At 39.4% G+C, this 22,311-nt stretch overlaps 1 pseudogene; it reads left to right on the top strand.

The window, feature by feature from the left end:
• Positions 1-14,054: 14,054 nt before the first annotated feature.
• Positions 14,055-21,790, top strand: LOC134292558 (kinesin-like protein KIF2A; annotated as a pseudogene).
• The last annotated feature ends 521 nt before the right edge of the window (positions 21,791-22,311 follow it).

Genomic DNA, 22,311 nt, shown 5'->3' with positions numbered 1-22,311 from the left:
CTAAATAAAAAATTTAATTTGGGTAATATCTTCATTTTGACTAATGATATCCTACCAAACCATGATAATTTATTATATTCCACCAGTTTCTGATTAATTTCCTTTCTTAATTTGGTTAAATTGTGTATTTCCAAATTTTTTAATTCTTTAGTTATATTTATCCCTAAATATTTAATTGTTTCTTTAATTTTGATTTTGATTTTCCCCTCCTGTTTTATTTTTTTTATCTCTTCTTCTTGATAGTTAAATATCATCATTTCTGATTTATTCCAATTAATTTGTAAACCTGTTATGAATCCAAATTCTGTTAAATGAGCCTCTATTCTCTCCCATTGTTTTATTGGCTGTTCCATTGATAAAAGGGTATCGTCAGCAAACAAATTTATTTTATATTTCTCTTTTAGTCCTATTCCTCTTATACTACTCTCTTCTCTTATTACATTAGCCAATAGTTCCATTACAATTGCAAATAAAATTGGGGAAAGGGGACATCCCTGCCTTGTGCCTCGTGTTATATTTATTTTCCCTGTTAAACCATCATTCACCATAACTTGGGCATAATTTTTTGAATATAATTTATCAATTAAATTTCTAAATTTTTCTCCAAATCCAAATTTGTCTAGTATCATTTTCATTGTCTGCCAGGAGACACTATCAAATGCCTTATAAATATCCAAAGCTAATACTCCAGCCACCAAATTCCTTTTTTTAATACTATGAATTACATTTAATACCCTACCCATTAAATTTGGCATTTGCCTTCCTCCTATAAATCCACATTGATCCTCCTTGATATATTTATATATAAATTTATTCATCCTTTTAGCCATTATGGCACTTAATATTTTTGCATCTTGGTTTATTAACGAGATGGGTCTGTACGACCCCGGATCTGTAGGGTCTTTATTCGGTTTTAGAATTAAAGTGACTAACGATTGTTCCCATGATGGTGGAATTTTTTCTCCCTTTATTATTCTACTAGCTTTTTTGCAAGAATGTCATGGAGAATCTTGCCAAAATTACCTTCGGGATTTCCCCATTGCTGCCTGGCGGAAACCTCAGGATCCAGAAGTTGCGGTTCTTCAGCAGGTTCTCCAGGTTCTCCAGCCTCCTCTGGAGCAGGCCGTTCTCCATCAGGGTGCCCAGCGCTGCCAGCCTGCCCTCCACATGGTTCCCCATCTCCAACGCGTTCTTCTCATAGTCGGACCACCTCTCTTCCGCCACTGCCACCTTGCGCTCCAGGCGCAGCAGCCGGGCCCCAGGCGAATCAAGAAAGCCGCGTTTGGCTTCGGCCGCAGACCGGGCAGCGCTCTCTCCGGACGGGGCCCGCTTCATTCCGTTGAAGAGCCGTTGGCGAGGGAAGGAGGGCTGCAACGGCTGCGGGGAATTCACTGTTCGCAAAAGTAAAAACCTTAAGTTGCAGAGTCAGCAGAAACAAAGCCCCGAAGTAATGTGGTCAAAAAATAAAAACTACATTGTAGCATAAAAGCAACTTACTTTAATGCTATAACAGAAACATAATACAGGAACAAAACAAAACTCAGAGAGAGAATACAGGCAGAGTGCAAAGAATATATAAATGACAAACATAGCTCCACCTGTATCTAATTGATAAAGCTCAAGGTACAAACATACTACCAGTTAAAGAAAAGAGGGAATGTTTAAAAACCCAGTTTAGTCTGTGATTTCTAGTCACAGGGAACGGACTGGTTCCAAGTTAAGGAAACCAGGGAGGCAGACCTCTCATAGGCCAGACTAAGCAAGTGGGGTGACTTGTTTAGGGTCATTTGTAGAGGCTGTGGAGAAGGGAATTAATCCCAGTGGATCCAAGAGATCAGGTTTTAGTTAGTCTTGAGAGAAAGGAGTATTTTGAAAGTTGGAACACCTCATATCTATTTGTAACCGTGGTAACTGTGTGGTGGAAATAAAAGGATTCCATCCCTGTCACATCAGTCCTGTACAGTGACCAAACACTCACACCCAAACACCAGGTGTCCCAAATCTACTCAGAGTCCGAACTCCACACAGCTAGAGCTCGTGGATCTGGAGTACCTAGCAATTCATCGGAGTCCCAATCATCCTGCCCACACTTAGCCCCATGAACACTTAAAGAACCATCCTCCCTTCTCCAAGCATCCCAAGTGGGATCTGCTCCTGCAGAAACCCCAGGTTCAGTAGTATCCATAGGCCCCAAATCCCCAGACATCTCTGGTGGCTGTGCCCATTCAGTGCCCACTTCCCCAGCCACCACCTGTTCTTCAGCATCCATTTCCCCAAACTCCCCATCTGAATCTTCCTCAGAAGATCCCCCATATAGCTCTCTAAGTCGCTTCCTGCGCAACTCCTCCAGTGAACCCTCATCACGAGGGTTTTTTCTTCCTCTTCGGATCCCATCACCATCAACCATAATCCCCGAAGGCGCAGTCACAACAAGACCAGTCATGTTCCTGTATTTTCACAGCTTCACAATGGTACCTCTTTGGAGGAATACCCTTGTTTTTCCTAGAACTGCGCCTAGGAATGGTCCTAGTATTATCTCCTCCATTAGTCTCATCATTCTCAGAACTACTAGAACTAGTACTTTCTGAACTATAAACTTCAGCTTTTCTCTTTTGAGTTTCACTTCGTTTACTCACAGGACTACTAACTTGTAATTGACTAGCAATAGATTCTTGCTTCACTCGCACTTGTGTTCCCAATTGTGTATCTTGAGAAGTGCTTGGTTGTATATTTTGCTGTGCAGTCTGTTGTGACACTGATTGCACCTGTGTATTCGTTTGTGTAGCAGTCTGCTGTGAAACTTGTTGTGTAGTTGGCTGTGTGACTTGATGTGTGTGCATTTGAGCAGTTTCAAAAGGCACAAACACTTCCTTATTTGAATGTATCCTTTCCCAACCACTATATTGTTGGAACTTCACATTTCTAGACACAATCACTCGATTGTCACCACACCAAAACCTCCAACCTTTTGATTCAGATGCAGGGCCAAGATATTTCAATTTCTTCCAGATAGCATCCTTTTTATGTCTTTGTTGAGAAGGAATTAAGACAAATGAGTCACTTCCAAAAACTCTGATTGAACTCAAATCAGGAATTTTCCCAAAAAACAATACATAAGGAATACTATTAACACTTCTACAAAACGAACGATTGAGCACATAGGTGGCATTTGCCATGGCTTCAGCCCACAATCCATCAGATAAACTAGCATCTCTTAGCATTTTTCTAGCCACAACCTTTACAACGCCTATCCACCTTTCTGCAACACCATTTTCACTGGGTGAGTAAGGATTTGTTAACCTGTGGACTATACCAAACTTTTTAAACAAATTCTGCATTTGTTTGGACATAAACTCAGCACCACGATCACTCTGAAAAGCTTTTACCGGGTACTTAGGAAACTGTGTCTGCATTAACTTCAGCCAAACAGAAAGTTCTTGAAAAACTTCACCTTTAGTTTTTAGAAAGAAGGTGAATTTCAGCCTTGAAAAATCATCTACAAAAATCAAAAAATATTTTGACCCTCCTACAGAAGTAGGGTGAGGACCAGATATGTCAATATGAACAAGCTCTAAGATCTTTTTTGAAACTCTAGTACTATATTTTGCAATAGGAGCTTTCTTAAGATTTTCTGATGCACAAATTTCACAATCTAGAAAATTCTTACATCCTTGAATAGGAATCTCACACAACTCAGCTGTCTGCCTTAGATACAGCCATGACAAATGACCCATTTTTCTATGAAATTCATGAATACATTTGTTATGTAATGGCCTGGGATTATCAGGTATCTGATTAATACAAGCAGACATATTAACATTATCAGATGACTTTAAAATAAAAAATCCATTTTCTTGTATCAGTTTCACTTTGTTACCTTGAGGATCAACCAGCATAGACTTTTCTTTCTTTAAAGACACCTCAAAACCTTCATCCAAAAGTATGTTAGCACTGAGAATATTATACACAATTTCTTTTACATAGTACACATTCTCAAAAGTACATTTCAGACAATCAATATAAAGATCACAAGAAATTACTTGTACTTTTCTATCATCTGCCAAAGAAATAAAATTTATATCAGAGTCTCTCACATTTGATAACAGTTCCTTACACTTTACCAAATGTTGAGAACAGCCCGAGTCAATGATGAAAGAGTTCATGGTATCCATTTTAGAGGTCACCAGGAAAGCATGCTGAAAATCCTTTGAAGAACTAGGTCTCTCCACTTGCTTGTTTTTCCATTGTCCTGGATTCTGCCAGCAATTCTTAGCATAATGCCCTTTCTTTTTGCATTTATAGCATACAACTTGTGATTTTGACTTAGCAACACAAGCAGTGTCATTAGGAACATTTCCCGGATTCTTCTGTATAGAAGCAACACTTCTCAATTTTCGTTGAGCTTCAAATTCCATTATTTTCCCCGAAATAAACGGTATCGTGAGATCCGTGTCTGGAATTCCATGAAGAGAGTCAATAAACGCATAATAAGAGCGAGATAAAGACCCCATTAAAATTAATGCTTGTTGCACAGGAGGAAAAATAATATCTCTTGCTCTCAATTCCGAAAAAAGAGCCACAACTTTTGTAATGTGAGATTGAACTGGAGTGCCTTCCTCATGTTTGAGGTTAAACAGCTGGCGCATAAGAATTATCTTTGAGCCACTTGATTGTCTTTGAAACATGTCTTTAAACAGATTCCATGCAGTTTGTGCATGAGGAATATTATGAAAGTGGACCAACAAAGAATCCGTCACAGACAACTGAAGCAGCGCCAATGCTCTTTCATCTTGGTATTGCTCAGCAGGAGTTAATTGAGCTGGCAAATTCTCAATTATTTTCCATAAATTCTGAGAAACCAGATAAGCTTTAAATCTAACACTCCAGCTCAGCCAATTCTTATCATTCAGTCTCTCAAACGGGAGTGAACTCACTTGAACAGGCGGCAAGGCCATTGTGTTCTTTTACTTTAAAGCTCCAAAGTTCCAGAAAAAAAATTCAGACCAGCCAGTCTATACTCACTCCTCCATGAAATTACTGGTTTCTTCCAAACTTCACTGTATTTCTTTGGAATACAAGCAGAGTCTGACTCGCAGACTTTTAGTTTCTTCTTTCAGCTTCCAAAATATTTACTGAAGAGAAAACTTTCCATGCAAGGCATAAAAGGAAAGCAACAAAAAGATGGCCCTAGCTGCACAAGCATGTAGAAGGAAGGCAAAACCAAACAAACTCTGCCGTAGCAGGCTATAAATCTTCATGGCTCCAGGTCTCTCCCAAGGTTCAGCATTCAGCAGCAAGCTGTCGCTTTAAACTTCGCTGCTCTTCAAAACAACAGGAGCAAAAAACTGAAAACTTGCCTTCAATAAAAAAACTTTTCAATTTTTCAAACCACACACTTCAAAATAAAACATCACCACAGACACATTGGCTTTGTAGTTTTCTGGGCCCATAACCTGTTCGCAAAAGTAAAAACCTTAAGTTGCAGAGTCAGCAGAAACAAAGCCCCGAAGTAATGTGGTCAAAAAATAAAAACTACATTGTAGCATAATGTGATGACTCATGGGCCTTGTAGTCCTGTTCCTAGTACTATTGTGACAGACGAAGAGGAAAACATGGGATTTTTGCCGGTTCAGCCAGAGCCGGAGTCTCCTCACCTGCAGGATGTTGTTGTTTGTCCTCAAGAACTCAGCCAAACAGGCCTCGGGCAGAACTCCCCCCCGTTTCCCAGAAAAGAATCTTATTCTCAGGAAAGGGGAAACAGAGAGGCTCATCGGAGGAGTTTACGCATTGCTGCCAGAAATCAAGCTGATTAGGCTTGCTTCCCTTAGGAAATTCTAAGGAGTCACACATCTGGACAGAGTTGGGTTTCGCTTCTCGTTCTCTAGGGAAAGAGTTCTGTTGGCGGGAAAACGAGACCCAATATAGGTGCTTAACGCCAGGGATACTTTGCGGAGTCAATTGTTCAGCTTGAGGAGAGAGATCGTGTGTGGACTTCGTAATCCAGTTCCTTGTTTCCCAGATCAAGTTTCCAGCCTTGTCTTGTCTCACGGACTTCCTTGGACTCTGTTCATGTTTCATGTTTACCTCGTCTTCTAGTCACGGATCCAGCCAAGAATCAAGTTTATTTTCCAGCCTTGATGTCTAGCTACATTGGACTTTAAAGACTCTGTTGTTTTCCCCACACTATGGCTTGGCAAAGTGTGTGTTTCGGTCAAGTGGATTAAAACTTTGGACTCTAATATCTTATATTGGACAATACATTTCTGGACTATATTTGACCTCATCTGAAAGGTCTACTTCTGAACTATATTCTTCACTTGTTTTTATTGACTTTATATATTTCTTTAATAAAGATATTAGATAGATTCTGGCCTCTGTGTAAGGTTATTGGTGCTCTGCAGCCTGGGTCCTGACACATAAAAGCAACTTACTTTAATGCTATAACAGAAGCATAATACAGGAACAAAACAAAACTCAGAGAGAGAATACAGGCAGAGTGCAAAGAATATATAAATGACAAACATAGCTCCACCTGTATCTAGTTGATAAAGCTCAAGGTACAAACATACTACCAGTTAAAGGTACATGAACATGAACTATATAATTTTGCAAACATTCTAATACTTTCAACATTCACCTTCCTGGCCTTGTGCTCCATGGCTAGCCTCCTTGGCAGGACGAGAAGAAAACAGAGACAGTTGAGATTGATCTATAGTAGGCTCTAGCTGTGCCCGGCCACGCGTTGCTGTGGCTGTAGGAATGTTTTGTTGGGTAGAGAATTGGGCATGTGGAAGGACGTTGGCCTTGGGACGTTGGTGGGATGTTTTGATGTTTTTTAGAATCTTTGTGGGAGGGTTTTCTGATGTCCCCGCATGGAGGTGGAGGTGATAGAAGGAGCTTATGTGCCTTCGGAAGAGGAAGGTCATGTTGAAGTAATAAGGGTTTAACCCCGGGGAGCGGGGGTTCCATCGGGTTAGCTTACATGTCCCAAGAAAGGATTTCCCAAGTAGGATGGAGGCAGGGTTTGAAGTTGTAAGGTTATTCAATGGTAATCAAGTGGAGTAATGACAACATTGAAGAGAAAAGTCCTTTCCTCCACCTTCGACATGATTGCAGACATATATAAACTCAATTTGCGTAGTTTTCAACACATTTGAGAACGTGTGGATAGTTGATATAGATGTGGGCGAAACGTAGGAGAGAATTATAGGGTCAGTTTACATGTCCCCACAAAGGATTTCCCAGGGAGGATGCAGTGAGTTTGAAGTTGGAAGGGTATTAAATGGTCAAGTGGACCAATTACAATAGTGAAGAGAAAAGTGTTTTTCTCCACTGTGGACATTATTGTATATATATATAAATGCCATTTGCCTAGTTGTCTACACATTCCAGAATCTGTGGATATGTGACATAGATGTGGGTGAAATGTGAGGAGAGAATCATAGGGTCAGCTTATATGTCCCAGAAAAGATTTCCCAGGCAGGATACAGTCAGGGTTTGAAGCTTCAAGGGTATTGAATGGTAATAAAGGTTACCAATTCTAACATTGATGACAAAAATGGTTTAATGGATCCTGGGGATTATTGCACATATGTATAAAGCCCTGCTTGCCTAGTTTGCGATAGACCTGATAACCTGTGGATACCTGACATAGATGTGGGCGAAATGTGAGGAGAGAATCATAGGGCTAGGTTACATGTCCCCACAAAGGATTTCCCAGGCAGGATGTAGCCAGGGTTTGAGGCTGCAAGGATATTCAATGGTAATCAAGTGGTTGAATTAAAACATCAAAAAGTCCTTTTCTGTACCCTGGACATTACAGCACATATATATGAAGGCCATTTGCCTTGTTTGCAACACATTGGAGAACCTTTGGATACCTGACGTAGATGTGGGGGAAAGGTGAGGAGAGAATGATAGGGGCAGCTTACATGTCCCAGAAAGGATTTCCCAGGCAGGATGTAGCCAGGCTTTGAAGCCCCAAGGGGATTCAATGGTAATCCAGTGGAGCAATTACAACGTTGAAGAGAAAAGTGGTTTACTCCAAAGGTCATGCAGTTGGGCCCCATTCTGTTATATCGGAGTGAATGAAAGCCCTCCTGAAAGGGTGCGTTTACCGGTAGGCCCTGCTGGGAGGCGGGAGGGAGGTCCCTGGTCCTCCTCTGCCTTTCGAGGGGGGTTGAGGTGGCCGAGGGTTCAGCTGTTCCCGTTTGTCCTCGTCGTGCGCTCCTTCCTCCTTTTGGCTTTGTTTGGGTGGCGGAGGCGGGAGGAGGAGCTCGCCCTCCAGCAAGTCCATGGGCTGCAGTTTCAGCAGCGAGGAGGTTGTGAGGGAGGCCTTGAGGGAGGCGCGCAGGGTCTGCACTGCCGCCATCGCCATCGCCGGTTCAGGAGGGAGAGCCAGAAGCCAGGGCAGTGAAAGGCCAGCCCCGCTGCCTCCGGAGGACTCACGGTTACCAGTGCCTCTTGGGGACAGGCGGGGTGTAAAAGGGACGGGGCTTGCGGCCAAGTGCTTTGGAGGATGTAAAACAGAGGGAAGGGCGGGAGGAGGCTGCGGGGAAGGGTAAGCCGAGGGGATTGCAGGATGGGTAGTTTAGGCTCCTGAGGTGTGCTGTCTCCTGCCGGGCTTTTGCCTCTTTGCCCGGGTATAGTGGAGAGAAATGATTCAGATGATGGGTGGGAGCTAGGCCCCAGGGGACAGCTTTTTCCCATTGCCTGCCTTTCCTCTTGCCGGCGGCCATGAGACTTTTCTTTCCCTCCCTCCCGACATGGCTCCCGATGGTGCGTTGTGGGTTCTGTCCATGTGGAGGTGCGTGAAGTGATTTTGTGTTGTTTCAACCTTAAGGCATGGATGATGGGTTGTGTTGTCAAATTTCGAGGTTGGGGGGCCTTTACTTTTGTTGTTTTGCTCGGTGCCGCGATTCCACCACCCTTTTATATATATAGATTAAATAAATCTTTTAATTTAGGTATCAATAATATTATATATTTTTTGTAATATTCTGGTCCTAGCCCATCCAATCCTGGGGTCTTTCCAGGTTTTAACTTATCTATAATTTCCTCAATCTCTTTCTCTGATATTGCTTGTTCCATAATTAATTTATCTGTTTCTTCAATCTTTATTTTCCAATGTTTATGTATATACTCTTTAACTTTTTCTCTAGGTCCTTCCTTTGCTGTATATAGATCCTGGTAAAATTCCTGAAAAATTAATATTTTATCCTCCATTCCTGTGCATTGTTTTCCATCCTTATCTTTAATTACAGTTATTAAATTTTTTTGTTTCCTAGTTTGCGTTGCGTTAGCTAATAATTTAGAGTTTCTATTACTATACTCAAAATACTCTCTATTTAAATAAATCAAATCTCTCTGTGCCTTTTCAATTCCTCTTTTTTCAAGTTCTTTCTTTTTTGCTATTAATTTTGCATAACTCATTCTATCTTGTTCTATCGTAGTTCCTTAATTTCCATCTCTAATTTTTTTTCTTCTGCCTCCTGTTGCTTTTTTAAAGTATTATATTCTTTAATAAAGAGTCCCCTAGCCACTGCCTTCATTGTGTCCCACACTATTGTAACAGGACATTGATTATTATCATTTATCTCCTAAATTTCCTTTAATTCTTTTATTATTTTTTCTGTTATTTTTTATCTTCTAATACTCTATTATTGATTCTCCATCTTTTAGCTAATCAATAATTTTTTAAATTTGTATTATAATACTAATTGGTGTGTGGTCAGAGGTTTTTATAATCTCTATTTCTGCATCTTGAGTTTTAGAAATTAGGTCTTTTGAAACAAAAAAATAATCTATTCTTGAATAGTTTTTATGCACTGAGGAATGGAAGGTAAATCTTCTATCATTACCCTTTATCATTCTCCATACATCTATCAATCCTTCCCTCTTTATTACCTTATTAAGTTCTGTTATATTCCTTTCCCCCTTTTCTTCTTTTGTGGGGTGAGACTTATCTAGTTTTCTATCCATAATTCCATTGAAGTCCCCTCCTATTATTACATATCCCTTTTTGATTTCTTCTAATTCTTTAAAAATTAGTTCATAAAATTCCTTCTGTTTTGTATTTGGTGCATAAACATTAACCAAAGTATAATCCTCCCCTCCCATAGACCCCTGGATCATCACATATCTTCCCAATTCATCCTTTTTTGTTTGTACCATGCTAAATCCACTACTATTCTTAATTATAATTGCTACCCCTTTCGCTTTTGAAGTACCCATAGCTTTTTCATATATTATAGTCCCTTTTAATTTCAGTTCATTTAAACCTTCTCTTGCCTGGTGCGTTTCTTGCAAAAAAAAATGTCCCCTTTGGCTTTCAGAATCTCGTTGGTAATCCTCCTCCTCTTATGGCATGATCCTAGACCGCGACAGTTCCAAGATATCAGCTTAACTCAATCCAGCATCTGTTTGCATTTTTCTATTTCTTGGTTGGTCCCTGAAAAGAAAGTCACCCCAATGTGTTGTCTTCGCCCCCTCCCCCCCCTTTCTTCCCACTCCTTCCCCAAATGGCCTCCCCCTCCCTTCTTCCCCAAGTATCCCCTCTCCCACCGAGCCCTGTGGCTTTTTGTCCAGGGCATGGCTTAATCATAGCCTTTTGGTGGGGGAGGGGCGGATCCATTTTCCTCCCGACCAGCAGCCAAATCACAACCTCCTGAGGATTCTATATTATATTTGTATTTCTTCCCCTCCAAATTATTTATATCATTTCTAAAATATTACTAATTCAATATAAAGGGTAAAAAATCTGTATATATATAATCTTCAATGTTATTATTACATTTCTAATTCACCACTTTACTATTTATCTACCCAACTAATCCAATTATCACTTTATATTGCTTGATGTTATTATTACTATTTCTTTAAGATTATTAATTAGGATCACAGCCCACACAGTACTTATTTTCTTGTCTTCTTTTCTTCTTCTTTTTATTGCTTCTTTGCTTTGTCCTTTTGTTTCTCTTTATCTGGAGTTTCTTTCTTCTTTTCTCTGTCTTTTCCTTCTGCACCTCCTGGACCTCTTTCTTCTGTGTTTCTCAAATTTCCATCAGGGGGGCATTGCAGTTCTTCAAATAATGTCTCAAGTAAATCCAGTCCTTGTTGCACTGATGTTATGTTGTAGCTTTTCCCCCGTGTATCTAAATTTCAGGTAAATAGGGTACCCCCATTTATATGGTATGCCCTTATCACGGAGAATTGTGGTACATGGGCGCATAGTCCTTCTCCAGCTTATAGTCTCTGGACATAAGTCCTGAAAAATTTGAATTTTACTTTCTTTGATTATTTGTGAAGTAGGTTGGTTTCTGATGGCTTGCATAAATTGATCTTTGTAATAGTAGCTTGAGAATCTTATTATGATATCCCTGGGATTAGAAGTTGTTTTCCAGGGTCCAACACGATGGATACGATCAAACTGAGACTGCTGCCATTCCTCTTTCGTTATTTCCTGAATCCATTTTATAACTGCTTCTCTTAGATTTTTGAAAGTTTCACCACGAATTTCTGAAAAGTTCCGATCCTGACATTCACTCGGCGGTCTCTGTCTGCCATTGAGATAAAGTTTAAATCGTGTCTATGAGACACAATTTGCAGCTGATGCAGATCTTTAGTGTTGGCCACCATCTGCTGCTGAACTGTCTCCACCTTTGATCCCAGAGAATCAGTCTTTCTTTCCAAAGAAGTAGTTTTCTCAGCCTGCTCAGCAACTTGTAATCACAAGAGGCCAATCGGCAAGACACAACCAAAGCATTCCCTACCCAAGTACGTACACGGAATCTCTTTTTCAAGGCCTTCCAAGCAGAATCCACCACCACCTTTTGAGGCCAGGTGACGATTCCACTTGTTTTGAGAGGCAGCCTATACTTCATTCTCTAAACAAGTGTAATGGTCCAAATATTCCAGAAGTTCTTCCTGCGGCTGAGACGGAACCTTTGCTTTTCGTAGTTTGAATCCATTTCTTCATGTTCTAGGACCTCTTCAAGCGGACTTGGTTTTGGCGGAGGAGGTGACAGGGTTTTTGCAGTTCAGCGACGGAGCCCCATGGCTCCCATCACACTCCAGAAAAGTACTTCTGGGGTGGCTCCATGGCAAACGGGGGGGGGGGGGGGGGGGGACCCTGCCGTACCCCAAAAACTGCCAGCCGCAGGCAAGAGGAGACTCCCATCTTTCCATGGGGAAGGCTGGGTTGAGACGGCTTCCACAGGCCTCCCCCCATGGGATGGGAAAGAGCAACAAACTCCCATGCCCCCTGGGCAGGCACCGCCGAGGGAGGAACTTATGCCTCAAGTACCACCTCCCAGCAGCAAACAAACACACTCCCACCTTCTCCATGACATCTCCTCCTACCATGTCACCTCTCCGTCTTCTTTCCTGAAAGCTCAAGGCACCAAACTCCCTGAGCTGTTCTTCGCAGGGTTTCATTTTGAAGCCTTGTACAACCTTGACAGGTCATTCTCCTCTGAGCACATCCCAGCTTGTCAAGATCCTTCTTGAACTCAGAACTAAAGAGTATCAAGGTCTTTGAAGTGGGAACATGGTCTGGGGATTCTGGGCACTGGAGTCTAAAAAGAGAAAGCTCTGAAGCTCTCTCTGGTGTCAACTATCCTTCATATCAAATGGGGAGAGCTGCCATCAGTGGAAACTCAGAATAAAAACCTCATCATACTCCCTCCCAAGGAGTAGTTTCCACTCAATGAGAAGTTCAACCTCTTCTCAATTCAAAGTTCTTTAGAGCGTGGGCAGTGATAACTGCCCGAGTCATCCAGCAGTTACACATTCAGATTTGGATGTGGAAGAACAACCCTTGAATCTCTGCAAAGCCATTTGGCTAGCCAGTGGGATTTAGTCTAACCATCCACTCTAGGTTATGGTGAGACTAAAATACTGCCCTGATTTTGAAAATGGAAAGCAGGCTACAAATAGGCCCCAAACAAACTCCTATTCCATTGATCCTTCCCGGTGTCACTTTAGCAACAAGCTGTGTACCCGAGGAAATACCTGGCTGGGCGGGACACTAGGCATCCTTGGTCTTTAAACCAAGCAATCAGGGCTCCGTATTGAGCCATTCCAGTCTGGAATATTCTTCACTTCATTTGAAAATATCAAAGGTTTCATAGGCAGGGGATTTTACATTTAGTTGCCTTGCCTGTCAATATCTAGGCTTTTGATTTATTCAAGCTGCATGTGCCTGTCAGCACAGAGGGAACATGCACTAGCTTCCGGTGAGAATAATAAATGTACCGTATATTCTGGAGTATAAGCTGACCCAAATCTAAGCCAACCAGGACCCTCACCCGAGTATAAGCCAAGGGGGCCTTTTTCAGTCTTTAAAAAAGGGCTGAAAAACTAGGCTTACACTCGAGCATATACAGTAATAATGTAAAAATATATACTCACAGTACAGGGACAACTCTTTCCAAGGCAAGTGAATGTGAACCCTGCAGCTACCAGCTCTTCGGGGCCCAGCCATCCTTTTCTTTCCCTAGCTGGGCCACCTCAGACTGCAAAGGAGGGGAGGGAGGGAGGGGAGAGATAAATTTAATAATAATAATAATAATAATAATAATAATAATAATAATAATAATACATCCCACAGTCCTAGACACTTGGGAAGTATTTGAGTTGGGATTTTGTAATACGAAATCCAGCATATCTCATGTTTGCTGTGTTATAAAATAATAAAATAATAAAAAATATAGTTTTAAAAATAAAATAAAATAATACAAACCTTGGCTGTTTGAGAGACGCTTGACCCTCTCCACTTCCTGCAGAACTTCACCATAATTCACGGGCAGATCCAGAAGAGCTGAGGAAAGACAAGGGAAACAATGTTTTAACAATGTAGTTAATGGCTCTGTATGTATTGTTCTGTTTTTTATGACTGCATTTCTGGGCATTAAATTTTGCCAATTTTTGTGAGCTGCCCTGAGTCCCCTCCGGGGTGAGAAGGGCAAGGTATAAATGTTGTAAATATATAAATAAATAAAATAATAATAATAATAATAATAGAAAAATTGATTCCAGATTTTTAAATACACGATATAGGAAGTGGAAAGGTTTTCGACTTATTGAACAGGAAGACCAAATTAAGAGTTTTAGAAGATGGTAAACAGCAAGTCCAGGTGGTGGGATTACAGGAGCGAGAGGTTAAATGTGTTGAAGATGTATTAAAGCTTATTGAGATAGGCAACAGTTGCAGAACATCTGGTCAGATATCTGCAAATGCACACTCATCTCGGAGTCATGCAGTGTTTCAGATCATCCTCAGGAGAAAAGGAAAACTGCATGGTAAATTTTCATTGATTGACTTGGCTGGAAATGAAAGAGGAGCAGACACTTCTAGTGCAGACAGACAAACACGACTGGAAGGTGCTGGAATTAACAAGAGCCTTTTATTTTATTTTTATTTTTATTTTTATAAAATTTTATTAATTTTCTTATAATACATCACTACCTCAGTACATTACATATTCTTCTATTCCATACATAATTCATTGCATCAACAATATATGTACATGTATCTTGTATGTTGTTTTATTCACCTCTGTGCCCACCCCCCTCCGAGCCATTTCAATTTGCATTCTCTTTCCAAAATACCATTTCTTCTTGTGGAGGTAATTTCCCATCTACTTCTTTTAAACCATTCTCAATAAATTTTCCCCAAACCTCGTCAAAGTCATTTTTCTTCCATACCCCTTTCTTAACTCTTAACCTACAAGTCAACTTATCGTTTATTGCTAATTTCCATAGTTCTTTGTACCATTCTTCTATTTGTATATTTATTTTACCTTTCCAGTTCCTTGCTATCAACAACCTTGCTGCGGTTAGCATGTTATTTATTGCATCCTTCTCTGTTTTTTTTCAATTTCTTAACATTATATAATGACAACAATGCAATACTTGCGCTTTTTCCTATCTTCATATCCATTATAGTTTCTATTTCTCTAAATACTTTCCCCCAAAATACGTTTACATATTTACATTGCCACCACATATGTATGTATGTGCCCACTTCCTGGCAACCTCTGCAACAATTTTTGTGGCGTTCTTATTGATGTTTGCTATCTTTACTGGTGTTAAATACCATTTCCAAACCAATTTATAATAATTTTCTTTAACGCGTATCGATAAATTCGTTAAATGTCTTTGATCCCATAACTGTATCCAATCCACTTCCCCTATCTTAGTCCCTAGATCTTCTTCCCATATCTCTCTTAATATTGCATCCTTTATTTTTTCCCCTTTAATTTCAATTATTATCTTGTATATTTTGCTAGTTATTCCTTTCATTTTGTGGCCTTCTCCCATTGCTCTTTCCTTTTGTGTCATTTGTTCAAATTGTGTAAATTTGCTTCCTTCCCCATTACTTTTTTTCCAATTCTTGAACCATTGCTCTAACTGTAAGCAATGGAACCACAAGAGTTAAATTCTTTCAGTATAGTTTCTTTCTTCATATCCACCTTTATCCAATCTCCAATTTTGTCTATATTCTTTTCTCTTAGTTTTTCATCCAAAATATTATTTAGGTTTTTTGGGAATTTCCTATCCATTATTATTGGTGTTAATGTTGAACTTTCTGACAATAATATTTTCTTATATCTATTCCAAATTTCTAGCACATTTCTCAACATTGGGTTTTTTACTCCCTTAATTTCTTTCCTTTTTAAATCTTTGAAAAATATATTCCATTTTTTTTCCTCTGCTTCTTCCGAATCTTCCTCCAACCATTCCAAATCCTCCTTATTTATCATCCTTTCTATAACTAATCTCATCCTATTTGCTTCGTAATATTTTTAATATTGGGGAGTGCTAGACCTCCTGCCTTCTGTGATTTATACCACAGTTGTTTATTTAACCTATTTTTCTTGTTACCATTGCAATATTTATTAATCATTTGTTGCCATTTACTTAATTCCTCTTCTGAAATTTGTAGTGGTACCATTCTAAATATAAAATTTATCCTTGGAATAATTTTCAGTTTGACTAACGCTATCCTTCCGAACCATGATAATTTAATATTTTCATATTCTAGTAATTTCTTTTGAATTGCTTTCCTTAAAGTTGTAATGTTTACTTCTTCCATTTCATGTAGATCCTTGGTTATAGTTACTCCTAAGTATTTTATTTTGTTCTTAATCTTCATTTTCATTTTAGCTTGTTTCATAAAGTCTTCTTCCTTTTTTGTATAGTTAAGTAACATCATTTCTGATTTATTCCAATTGATTTGTAAACCTGTTATTCTTCCAAATATCTCTAAATGTAATGTTATTCTATCCATATTGGCACACATATTCTTAATTGTCAATAGCGTATCGTCTGCAAATAAATTATTTTTTGTTTTGTTGTTGTTCCAACCCCTTCTAATTTCTCATCTTTTCTTATTACATTTGCAAGTAATTCTATTGATATGGCAAACAGTATTGGCGACAAAGGGCAGCCTTGTCTTGTTCCCCTCGTTACCTTTATTTCTCTTGTCACTCCATCGTTTATGGTTACTATCGCTGTATTGTTTGAATAAAATTGTTCTATCAATCCTTTCATTTTATTCCCTATTCCGAATTTATTCTTAATTGTTTTTAATGTTCTCCATTCCACACAATCAAATGCCTTTAATATGTACAGAGCTAATATCCCTACTTTTGTTTTTTCATATTGAGATACCCAAACTTTATTTATTACTCTCCCCATTAAATTTGGCATTTCCCTCCCTTTCACGAAACCACACTGATCGGTTTTTATATATTTATACATACAATTATTCATTCTTTTCGCCATTATAGCTGATAATATTTTTGAATCTTGATTTATTAGCGATATAGGCCTATATGAACCTGTATCTGTCAAATCATTATCTGGTTTCAGTATCAATATTATCAGAGATTTCGTCCACGAATCCGGTATTTTCTCCCCGCACATTATTCCGTTATATAGGTCCAATAGTTTGGGAATCAGCATTTCTTTAAAAGATTTATAAAATTCTGGACCCAGTCCATCCAAACCTGGGGCCTTCCCAATTTTTAATTTTTTAATAGTTTCTTCTATTTCGTATCTCTCTATGGGCTTCTCTAATAATTCTTTGTCTTCTTCTCCTAATTTACCCTCCCAATTTTCCTCTACATATTTCCTAATTTCTTCTATGGAACAGGCCTTCGTTTGGTATAATTCTTTATAGAATTCTTCAAAAACCTCTATTTTTTCTTTCACTGATCTACATATTTCTCCTTTTTTATTTCTTATCATATTTATTAAATTTTCCATTTTCTTTTTTTGCGTTGATCTAGCTAGCATTTTTGAGTTCCTATTGCTATATTCGAAAAATTCTCTTTTTAAATATATTAAATTTTCTTGAACCTCATCAATCTCAATTTTATCCAATTCTTCTTTTTTGGCCCTTCATTTTATATATGTTTGTGTATCTAACCTTTCTAATATAATCCTTTTCCAGCTCTTCTATATCTTTATTCAAGCTCCTTTTCCTTTCTTCTTGTTTCCTCTTTAGCTTAATTGTCTCCTTTATACATAAACCTCTTATCACCGCCTTCATTGTATCCCACAGAATTCCTTTTGGCACACCTCCTTCATTTATTCCCCATGTTTCTTGCCATTCGGCTTTTATTTTTTCTACAATAGCTTTATAATTCAATATCCTAGTGTTTAACCTCCACCTTCTCATTTTTTCATAATCACACTTTAACCCAATTTCCATTGACACTAAGGCATGATCCGAGACCCTTATATTACTAATATTTGCGTCTAACAACTTGTTCACCATGTTTACTGAAACAAAGAAATAATCAATTCTTGTGTATACTCTATGTACAGCAGAATAAAATGTATTTTTTTCATCTCACTTTACCACCCTCCATACATCCTTTAATTGCCATTTATTCATAACATTACTTAATTCTGTTAATCCTCTATTTGATCTTTGCATTGTTTTGTCTTTTTCTTCATCCATGCAACAATTACAATCTCCTCCAAAAATTATTTTTTGCTGATGATAATTTTCTACTTGACTTAATACTTTTTCATAGAATTCCCGCTGCTTAACATTTGGGGCATACACATTTATTAATACTAACTTTTCTTCCCCTATTTCCCCATACATTATTATATATCTTCCTTCCTCATCTTTCACAACTTTATTTACAACCATACTACATTTTTTGGCAATTATTATTGCTACTCCTTTAGATTTAGATGTCCCAAATGATTTTTCATAACATCTAATCCAATTTGATTTCAACTCATTTGTACCTTCTCTGGCCTGGTGGGTCTCTTGCAAAAAGATCACATGTGCTGCATCTTTCTTCAATAGGGCTTCAATTCTCCGTTTCATTAAAGTTCCTAGGCCTTTGGTGTTCAACGTCAATATTTTTAGTTTAGTGGACATCCCAAATATTATTTACTTTCTCCTTTTTTGTGGCTCGGATTAATGTGAACCCTTTCCCCTTATCCTCTATCCCTTCCTCCCCTCCCTTTATTCCCCCCCTTCCCCTTCTTCTCCCTTTTCCCCATTCCCATTTGTTGGGTCTCCACCCAACCATGGCCCCCTGGCCTTCCCAAATGGAGATGGGTGGAGACGAAATCAGATCATGGCCCAAGGTCGACCTCCCCCCGAGTGCTCATTTTTCCACCTTCTCTTCTTGCAGTGTCTAGTTTACTAGTAGTTTTCCTGTTGCTCCTTTCCTCCAACTACTCCAATCAATTCCTCCAATTTTCTCTCTTCATTTGCTGCTCCAGCCGGTTCTCGTACTCCTCTATCTTTTCTCTCCGGTCCCACTGCATTCTGCCTCTTGTTTATATTCTGTTCCTTCAGTAGTTTCAATCCTTCCTCGGCAGACTTTACGCTGTGTCTTTTCCCTGCCCATTGGAACTTCAAAAACAATGGATATCCCCACATTAGGGTATACCCGCTTCCATCAATTTACTTGTAACTAACTTCATTCCGTGTCTCCAATTCTTAGTCTCTGGGCAGTAGTCATTGTACATTTCCAGTTTTGTTCTTCCAATTTTTAATCTGTCTGGATTTTTCCTCATTATTTTCATTAGAGCTTCTTTCTTTGAATAATGTAATATTTGAATTATTACATTTCTTGGCATCATCTTATTCCTTCCTGCTGGCAACCGGTGTGCACGTTCTATATCCATCTCTTCCCAGTTCAATGATGTGGAGGTATTCTGTAGCCATCTTAATATTTCTGATTTCAAATCCTCCTTTTTCTCTCCTTTTTCTCCCTCTGGCCAATTTCTCAAAATTATATTATTTCTTCTTTGTGCGTCTTGCATATACACCATCTTCTTCTCCATCTCTGATACTTTAATACCAAGTCCTTGTATTTGCTTTTTATTTGATTCTTGATCTAGTTTATTTTTCCCGACCTCTGTTTTTATTATTTGTATATCCCCATATACATCTTGAATATTTTTTTTGTATACTCTGAAATTTCTCATCCGTCTTTTTCCCATCCAGAACCATTTGGGCTAGTTGTGCCTCTACATCTTTCATTTCCTTTATAACATTTTGTAAGTCTGATTTAAAAGCAATTTTTATCTCTTCCATTTCTCCTTTCCTTCTTCTGGATTCCTCCTCTTTCTCCACCTTTCTTTCCTTTTCTCTTTCTTTCCTTTCTTTCTCGAACCTGCTATCCAGTTCCATAAATCTTTTATTATTTTCTTCTCTCAGGATCATTGACATTTGTTCCATCATTTTGTCAAAATTCCTGTCCTCTTTTTCCGTCATACTTTTTACTTTTGGGAGAGTAGGAAGCGATTTTGAAGTGGGAGCAATAGGGGATGATTGTTTGCCTTTTATTTCTGGCTTCTTTTGAGGTGGAGTTCTCTGCATTCCAATGTTTTGTTGGGTCTTTTCAATTTTTTCAATTCTTTGTAATCTACCTAATGTCTTATCTGATGGTTTTTCACGATTCCGAACCCACGTTTTTTGATTCTGCATTCACTTACTCCTGCTCTCTCCCTTCAATCTTGACAGCTCTACTAGAGTTGCTTCCCTTTCTTTTCTTCCTGTAAGGTCTATAATAAGTCTATATTCCTTACATCACTTCCAATTCCTGGTTGTGTTCCGTCTTAGTTACCAGTTGACTTGCCTCGAGTCCGTCAATTATGTCCCAGGCAGACTGTTCTCTTTAGTTCCGGTTTGATTCTCTTTGTTATGTCTATGATTCAGCTTCTTTAAACAATCTTCGGTCTCAAGGTCAGTAAAAGTTTCTCTGTTCTTAAATCAGCCTCCTCTCCGCCATTACCCAATCTCAACAATGTCCATAAATCAGGGAAGGAGAGGGATTTTTTTAAAAGTTTTTTTAAGTTATCCCAGCAAATTTTTGTTAACTAAAGAGAGTTGTGAGAATTACATTCACATGCTTTCGTACAATAATTAAAAGTCTATTCTCCCCAGCTTTGGAGGGGAGGGGGAAGCTGCTCTCCACAATTCCAAAAATCTTTCTTACTTACTTCTTGTAGTTTTCCTTTCTTTTCCTTTCTTTATTTTGATATGCAGAGCTGGTGATTCTCTGGGCGTCCAAATCCCAAATTACTCCACCGTGACCCGCCTTGCCCCGTGGACACCACTGCCAAGATCCTTATGGGATCCCTCCTTGAGGGAAAGACCCTTTTGGATCTTTGGCTGTTGCCCTTGGGCTTCGCTGTCCTCTTGCGTCAATCTACTGTGAGGAGGGAGTCAGAACTCTACCCGGTCACTTTTAATTGGGATGGCTTGCCCTCAGCAAACAATCAGCCAAAAAATTCCAGGGTTTCTTACCCTTTGATGTAGAATTTTTTCTCTTTCAGGAGATCAGATGTTTATTTCCGCATTCCAGTCATGGATTATGGTGCAAACAGTTCTTTAACAATTCATTTTACTGCAAATAGCTTTTTTTTCCACGAGGAGCTCAGAGGCTGACCTCCTTAGCCAGCCATGACCAAACTCCGCCCCCAACAAGAGCCTTTTAGCACTCAAGGAGTACATCAGAGCCTTAGGCCGAAATAAACCTCATACGCCATTAAGAGCGAGTAAACTTACGTCCTGAGAGATTCATTCATAGGAGAAAACTCTCGCACATGTATGATTGCTACTATTTCTCTTGGGATGGCATCTTGTGAAAACACACTAAATACATTAAGATATGCAAACAGAGTAAAGGAGCTGACAGTTGATCCCAGTGCTGCTGGTGATATCCGTCCAATCATGCTCCAAATCAGATTGACGACTTGGAAGCACAGTGGGGTGTTGGGAGCTCACCTCAGCGAGATTATCTGAAACTGCTTGTAGAAGACCACAGAGCTGTCTTCCAGGAATCTATTTCTTCTGGAAATGATGGAAGAAGTAGACTATGATGCGGACTCCTATGCGACACAGCTTGAAGCAATCCTGGAAGAAAAAATTTACGTGTTTACTGAACTTCAAGATAAAGTGAAGTCCTTCCGCACAGCAGTACAAGAGGAAGAACAGGCCAGTAAACAAATGTTTACTCAGCAACCAGTGTTAGCACACCCAGATCCGGAACAGCCTTTTGTGGTCCAGTGCGATGCTTCGGATGTTGCATATGGAGCTAACCTGTTTCAAAAAACATCAGAAGGGGTTTTAAAACCATGTGCTTATTTATCCAAGAAGTTTTCAGATACTGAAAAGGGGTGGCCAGTGTATGAAAGAGAGGCATTTGCGGTAAAAGGGGCACTGACAACATGGAGGCATTTTTTAGAGGGGGCAAAACACCCCTCCAGGTGTGGACAGACCATAAGACAGAGGTCCCCAAACTAAGGCCCGGGGGCCACATGCGGCCCATCAAAGCCATTTTTCCGGCCCCCGTGGTGGTGGCTCCCTCCTCTACTGAGGAAGGCGCGAGGGAGGAGGGAAAGGCACGCCCCTTTCCCACCTCCTCCTTCGCCTGGTGCACGCCTTCCAAAGCTTTGCTTGTTTATAATGGTATTTTAATTATTATTTAATTAATAATTAATTATTAAGGAGTGCTTTGCCAGTGATTTGGGTGCACAAAGGCAGAAGGGGGTTGGACTAAAATGCCCAAGGGGTCTCTTCCAATCTTCTTTATTATTATTATTATTTTTATTATTATTGACACAAAGACAGAGTATAACACAGCAAAAAAGATATATATGCAGGATTTCGTATCACAAAATCACAAGTTGAACACTTCCCAAGCGTTTAGGACTGTGTGAAGTATAATAACAACAACAACAACTAACAACATTGAGGCTGCGTGGCCTTCTGTCAGGGGTGCTTTGTGCTTTTGGTGCACAAAGGTAGAAGGGGGTTGGACAAAA

This window comes from Anolis carolinensis, chromosome 6 (genome assembly GCF_035594765.1).
Source record: "Anolis carolinensis isolate JA03-04 chromosome 6, rAnoCar3.1.pri, whole genome shotgun sequence".
In the NCBI taxonomy this organism is placed as follows: Eukaryota; Metazoa; Chordata; class Lepidosauria; order Squamata; family Dactyloidae; genus Anolis; species Anolis carolinensis.
Note: the sequence above shows the minus strand (reverse complement) of the source record. Positions and strands in the feature narration are given on the sequence as shown.